The sequence below is a fragment of the Suncus etruscus genome, chromosome 1, assembly GCF_024139225.1.
Source record: "Suncus etruscus isolate mSunEtr1 chromosome 1, mSunEtr1.pri.cur, whole genome shotgun sequence".
In the NCBI taxonomy this organism is placed as follows: Eukaryota; Metazoa; Chordata; class Mammalia; order Eulipotyphla; family Soricidae; genus Suncus; species Suncus etruscus.
This window is the reverse complement of record NC_064848.1, coordinates 38,092,817-38,100,246: the sequence shown is the minus strand read 5'-3', so window position 1 is coordinate 38,100,246 and position 7,430 is coordinate 38,092,817. Positions and strand designations below refer to the sequence as shown.

The window sequence follows — 7,430 nt, the reverse complement described above, 5'->3', positions numbered from 1 at the left end:
TATGCCAAAGTCATACACTTGGCACTATAATTAGAGATCACTTCTGGTGTGCTCAGGGGAAATTTATGGTACTGAGATTCAAACCTAGTTTGGTTGCCTGCAAAGCAAGCACCTATCAGCTGTGCTATCGCTCAATCCTAAATTTCTAACTACTATACAATTGCTAGTATAAACAACTTCAAACCAAACTATTTTAAAATCATAATTCAGCATTTTTTCAAGTAGTTTATTCACGGGGCATTCTGCTATATATTTTTATTGTTAAATTATCTTTATTTAAACACCGTGATTACAAATATGATTGTAGTTGTATGATTACTGTCATGTAAAGAACACCCCCCTTCACCAGTGCAAGATTCCCACCACCAATTTCCCAGATCTCCCTCCCCACTACACCCACACCTGTACTCGAGACAGGCTTTCTACTTCCCTTATTCATTCACATTGTTATGATAGTTCTCAGTGTAGTTATTTCTCAACTACACTCATCACTCTATGTGGTGAGCTTCGTGTCATGGGCTTCACCTTGCAGCCCAAGTCTCTCTTGTCTCTGAGATACTGCTAAAAATGTCTTTCATTTTTCTTCATAGATGAGTGAAACTATTCTGTGTCTTTCTCTCTCCCTCTGACTTATTTCACTCAGCATACTAGGTTCCATGTCCATCATGTATAGGAAAATTTCATGACTTCATTTCTCCTGATGGCTGCATAGTATTCCATTGTGTATATGTACCACAGTTTCTTTAGACACTTATCTGTTGAAGGGCATCTTGGTTGTTTCCAGAGTCTGGTTATTGTAAATAGTGCTGCAATGAATATAGGTGTGAGGAAGGGATTTTTGTATTGTATTTTTGTGTTCCTCCGGTATATTCCTAGGAGTGGTATAGCTGGATTGTATGGGAGCTCAATTTCCAGTTTTTGGAGGAATCTTCAAATCGTTTTCCATAAAGGTTGGACTAGATGGCATTCCCACCAGCAGTGAAAAAGAGTTCCTTTCTCTCCACGTCTCCGCCAGCACTGCTTGTTTTCCTTCTTTGTGATGTGTGTCAATGTCCGTGGCATGAGGTGGTACCTCATAGTTGTTTTGATTTGCAGCTCCTTGATGATTAGTGATGTGGAGCATTTTTCATGTGCCTTTTGGCCATTTGCCTTTCTTCTTTTACAAAGTGTCTGTTTATTTCTTCTTCCCATTTTTTGATGGGGTTAGATGTTTTTTTCTTGTATAGTTCGGCCAATACTTTGTACATTTTGGATATTAGTCCTTTATCTGATGGGTATTGGGTGAATAATTTCTCCCACTCAGTGGGTGACTTTTGTATTCTGGGCACTATCTCCTTTGAGGTGCAGAAGCATCTCAGCTTAATATAGTCCCATCTGTTTATCCTACCCAAAGAACTGGCGATAGTTCACTGTCCAGGTCATCAAACGGGAAAGGAAACCGTCGCGTCCGGAAACAGAAGAGCTGATGAAGCAGCAAAGGCAGCGGCATCCCGCATGAAGGAGATCCCTGCACTTATTGTTACTGAACCCGACAACCTCCCACCAGTGTCAACTGTAGACTCCCTTTCTGAAGAACCAGAGGTAAATCAGTATCTGCAAACTCTTCACCAACTCACCCACTTAGGGGCCAGAAAAATGATGGAGTTAATTAAGGAATGGCCTCGGGTACCAAAACCAGAGAGTCTAAAGGAAATGGCCGAAAAAATTGTAAGGTCCTGCCAACCTTGTCAACTGGTAAATGCCTATCCTACTAAGATGGGAACCGGAAAGAGACTGAGAGGGGAGAGACCAGGCCAACATTGGGAGATTGATTTCACTGAAATCAAGCCTGCCAAATATGGACTAAAGTATTTGCTAGTCTTTGTAGATACATTTTCAGGATGGGTGGAAGCCTACCCATGCAAGAAGGAAACAGCCCAGGTGGTGGCTAAGAAGATATTAGATGACATCTTCCCCAGGTTTGGACTTCCTCAGGTAATTGGGTCAGACAACGGACCAGCTTTTGTGGCCCAGGTAAGTCAGGGATTAGCCAAGACCCTGGGCATAAATTGGAAATTACACTGTTCATATCGCCCGCAGAGCTCAGGGCAGGTAGAAAGGATGAACAGATCTATTAAGGAGACTTTAACCAAATTATCTCTAGAGACTGGCATAGGGGACTGGACTACCCTCCTACCTTCTGCCCTCTTCAGAGCTAGGAATACCCCTTTGCCCTCTTTGTGTAAACTAACTCCTTTTGAAGTGTTGTATGGTGCTCCCCCCCCCCCCCCGGTGCGAATGCTTTTTGAGCCTTATGATGTTTTCTCTCCCCCCTCCACTCCCTTAGCAGCTCGGCTGGCCGCCATTGCTGCCCTACAAAGCCAAGTCTGGAAAGAACTCAGACAGGCATATGAACCCGGAGAATTGACGGTGCCACATCCCTTCAAGCCGGGAGACCAGGTCCTGGTGAGGCGGCATCGCTCGCAGACACTGGAGCCTCGGTGGAAGGGACCTTATGTCGTCCTTCTGATCACCCCTACTGCTGTTAAGGTGGACGGCATTGCTTCCTGGGTTCACGCCTCCCATCTGAAACCTGCCCCTGCTGACCTCAACCGTAATGAGTGGAAAGTGGAGCGCACTGAGAATCCTCTCAAGATTCGAGTCCGGCGAACGCACTCTAGCCCTGATATGCCCTCTGACTCTAACAATGCTCCTCCTGGCACTGGCTGAAGGAGGACTCGATGAGCCCATAAGCCCAGAAGAACTGGTAAAAAAGCTATTTGGAAACCCCTGTGACTGTATGGGAGGCTATCAACTCAACAGTAGGCTCCTGTACACTCGAGCAGTAGACTGTGGAACTAGAATTGCTTACCTCCAGTCCCCTACTTCTTCCCAAGGGGGGGGAAAACCAGAATGGGTGTGTAGAGAAAAACCTCAACCCTTGCCTCCCTCTTCGGGGGGGAAATGCCCTGCTGGATGCGTGGAGCTTACTCAAGTTCACTCCCGGTGCTATCGGGAGTATCGAGAGTGTACCAAAAATAACCGGGCATATCTGGTGGCCAGACTCACTGAAACTTACAAGGGGAGCATAGGAGGGAAATGGACAGTTAGTAGCTATAGATCTCCCTATGGAGCCGCAAGTTGCATGGCTGAAGTGGGAGACTTGGTCTGCTGGCCCCTAAAGGCGCCCATTCACATCTCGGATGGTGGAGGGCCAACAGACCAGGAAAGAGAAAAGAAGGCCATAGACTGGGCTACAAAGGAAGTGGAGACTAAAATGCCTAAGTGGCCTCGGCACCCCTCCCTCCGACCCCGGATGCCTGCTGAGAAGTTAGATCCAAATACTCATGGCATCCTAGAAGAAACTCACAAACTTCTTAATTTCTCTAACCCTACTCTAGCTGCTGATTGTTGGCTTTGTATGAGAATGGGGGAAAATTGGCCTTTGGCTATCCCTGTCCAACTAGGTAATCTAACCTTTGCTTCTTCTAGCTGTACCTATGTCAAACCCTTTAAGGTAGTCCCTTTTAGCTTTGAATCATCTGTTTGCTATTCGCATAACAGCACTGAATCTGTAGACCTGGGTCAGATAGGGGCTACTCAGTGTTCAGAAGTCCTACCTGCTCCCTCTAGCCCAGGGTGTTTACCTCCGGGACGGGCATGGATATGTGGTGGAAATTTGGCTTACTCTCTTTTTCCCCAGAACTGGACCGGAATATGCGTCCCAGCATTAGTGCTCCCCAACATTGACATCATCCCGGGGACAGAGTCCATCCCCTTGCCTAGCATAGATCTCTTAGGTGGCACCCGACGGTCTCGACGAGCTATAGTGTTCCTGCCCCTACTGGTAGGGCTAGGGGTAGCGGGTGGACTAGCAACCGGAAGCGCAGGGCTAGCCATATCAATAGACAAATATAACAAACTCTCGCAAAAATTAATTTCAGATGTGGAGACAGTATATAATTCCATTAATGATGTGCTGGACCAGCTTGACTCTGTGGCTGAAGTGGTATTACAAAATAGGCGGGGGTTAGATTTGATCTTGGCAGAGCAAGGAGGACTTTGTGTGGCCTTGCAAGAAAAATGTTGTTTCTATACTAACAAGTCAGGAATAGTGCGAGACAGGATCAGACACCATCAAGAGGAGCTTGCCCAAAGAAGAAAAGAGCTATTAGATGGTCCCTTATGGTCCTTATGGGGTGGGATTCTCCCCTATCTAATGCCCCTATTGGGACCCCTTCTGAGCCTTTTACTTCTGGTAGCCATTGGTCCATGCATAATCAATCGGATCACTGCGTTCATACGAGCCCAGGTTGGGGACGTTAAACTTATGGTATTACGTCAACAATATCAAGAATTAGCTCATGCAGATAATTTTGACCAGGAATATCAGGAAGTGGAGGCCCCTGACCACATTGACTTCTAGGATTAGAAGTTTTACTACAAGAAGTGGGGAGATGAAAAGGAATAAAACCCATGCCAGGTTTTACTTAGGAAAGGACCACATGTTTACAAGATTGCGTCTAGTGAAAAGGAAGTCCCGCCTTTACCCCTACCTCACCCAATGATCCGCGCTATCGTGCCGGAAGCCTTACCTCACCAATGGTCTGCGTTATTGTGGCGGAAGTCCCGCCTTTACCCCTACCTCACCCAATGATCCGCGCTATCGTGCCGGAAGCCCTACCTCACCAATGGTCTGCGTTATTGTGGCGGAAGTCCCGCCTCTACCCCTACCTCACCCAATGATCTGTGTTATCATGGTGGAAGCCCAGCCCTCAAGGAAGTGCATCATTCTACTTCCTTCCCCTCCCATTTCCCATCTTATATAAGGGAGAACCAGCCGTAGCACGCGGTCTTTCTGGCTTTGCTCTGTGGGAGGAAGCTGTAGACCCTGGTACCAGAATAAAAGAATCCACCTGAGCGTTTGCTTGAGTTGATCTCCCTTCATTTCTCCGCGACGGAGCAGAATTTGGAATCCTCGGACCGGACAAAATCTGTCAGAGTTCTTCATATAAACTTTTTTATTCTTTTTCATAGACAGAAAGTAATCTCTAAATCTCACTACACTCATGGGACAGGAATGCATTTTCACCTAGAGAAGAGAGACTATTCAATGTATACATAAACAAATGTCAAAATCAATATAAAACAATTAATATACATTTTAGCCTGAAAATTTTAAGGCATGCAATGGTATTTCTTTTTTTGTTTGTTTGTTTTTTGGGCCATGCCAAGTTACTCTTGGCTATGCACTCAGAAAACGCCCCTGTCTTGGGGAGTTATATGGTACATGGTAGGGGGTGGGATGGAACCAGGGTCATTCCTAGGTTTGTGCATGCAAGGTAGATGCCCTACCACTTGTGCCTTGGCTCCAGCCCCTACAATGGTATTTCTTTACACATTTTTTATAGTTGACTTTTTCTTTTGTAATACAAACTGTGAACATCTGCCTTTTCATTTGAGTATATATTAATAAAATTTATTTTAGAAGAATATGGTTATATTTAACTTCAAGTATTTCTTTATTTTAGGAAATGGAGAATTTCATAACTTCTTAGAATTTTTTCTGCTTATCTATAACTATTTTTATTATTAAAATTAAAAATTTACCAAAAGTAAATTATATGCAAATCCAAACTCAATACTGTTTGAGTTATGTACCATTTTAACAATTACTGTTAATAACCGAGTATATTATCCATTATTAAAAGAGGGGATTGTGCTAACATTTTATACCTTCTACAAATTTTGTGTGAAGTTAAAAAACTTCATTAAAATTATATTTAAAATAAAATAATATTTAAATTATATATTCAAAATGTTATTTAAAAGAGAGTAAATCATATTACTCAGCTATATGGAGATTGTTGTTTATTATGCTCTTTGGGTTTATGTGGTGAAATATATCTATATGGTATTTTTCACTTGTACAAGAATGACATTATTTATTAATTATCTGAGATTTTCCCTAATGAATTAAGTAATTCATATACTAAAAAACTTTAAAGTTTTTTTCTAAGCATTCTATTTTCAGATGACATTTTTTCTTATTTTATACATTATAGAATTTCCTCTGCTGTCTTCTCACTTGCCTGGTTACTGAAATCTGTCATTGTTATATTTGTTTCTCTATATATAACATGTCTTTCTTCTCTGAATGTTTTAAAAATGTCCTTTTATTCCTTGTCTTAAGCAATTTATTATAATATGATTATGTTTCCTTTATTGTTTTTTCTTTTTGGGTTATTTCAAATCTTGAGTATAAAAATATTAGTTGATATTTCTTCACTAATTTCTCCCCATATTATCAGCTGTACTTATTTGGGTTATCTGAAGTCTCATTGTTCACTGATTTCTTACGTTCTTTGTATAGATGCTTTATTTATGATTATAGGACACATATTATATGTAACTACTACATGTATAATCTTTGTTTTCTGTTAATCTTAGATAACATCATTTGATAATATTGCATTCTCAGATATTTCATTTCATAATATGCAGTTTGGCATATATTTTATTTTTCTCTAAGATATTTTATTCTTAAATGTTTATATATGCTGCCCATGGGTTTACAAATGAATATATGTGTATATATGTATACATTCATATATAGCATGTATCATGTTGTTTATCTCTATTAAGTAATATAACAATGAAATAATAAAAGCCCTATTGACTTGATGACTTTGTTTAAATAGAAATGATTAATAATACAATATCTAGAAAATTAATAAATATTTGAAAAAAATCTAGATTTATAAATTAGTCACAGGTAAAATACTAAAATGCAAAAATTTTTTTTCTTATTTTATTTTTTTTAGATCAGAATTGCCTTTGATAAATCAACGACCCAGGGGACAAACATCGTCTATCTGATCAATTCATCACATCTGAGCACCGGACCCCTCGGAACTGACTCTGAGCCAGGACTGAACTAGAGCCTCGGGTGATGATGCCACTGCCTCTAGGAAGGCCTCACTGCACAGGGCCCAAGCAGGGGAGCTTCGCAGCAGGGAGGTTTTTTTTCATCTCGGGTAATAAGATCAAGGTATAGGGGGAGGAGGGGCGCTGGAGTGGGTGCACACTCGCCTCGCACACTCATTCACTCATACTCACATCTATGTTGCCCATGAGATTACATTGGTTTACAAATGAATATATATGTATATATGTAGCATATGTATCATATATGTCACTATTAAGTAATATAACAACTAAATAATAAAAGCCCTATTTTATTTTATTTTATTTTTGTTTGTTGCATTTTGTTTGGGGACACACCAAGTGGTGCTCAGAGCTTACTACTGGCTCTGAGCTTAGGAGTGACTTATAGCAGGCTCAAGAAATCATACAGAACCTTACTCAACTATGTGGAAAATCACAAAATTTTAAGATGTCAATTTTAGATTTAAAAATTGAAGTTCTATAATGTATACCTTTTCTATCAC

At 41.1% G+C, this 7,430-nt stretch overlaps 1 non-coding gene across 1 annotated transcript; it reads right to left on the bottom strand.

Annotated features, from left to right (window-relative positions):
- Positions 1-6,799: 6,799 nt before the first annotated feature.
- LOC126033385 (small Cajal body-specific RNA 2) lies at positions 6,800-7,227 on the bottom strand. Its single transcript, XR_007504446.1, has one exon. It is a non-coding gene; the product is annotated as a small Cajal body-specific RNA 2 (non-coding RNA).
- Positions 7,228-7,430: the final 203 nt, after the last annotated feature.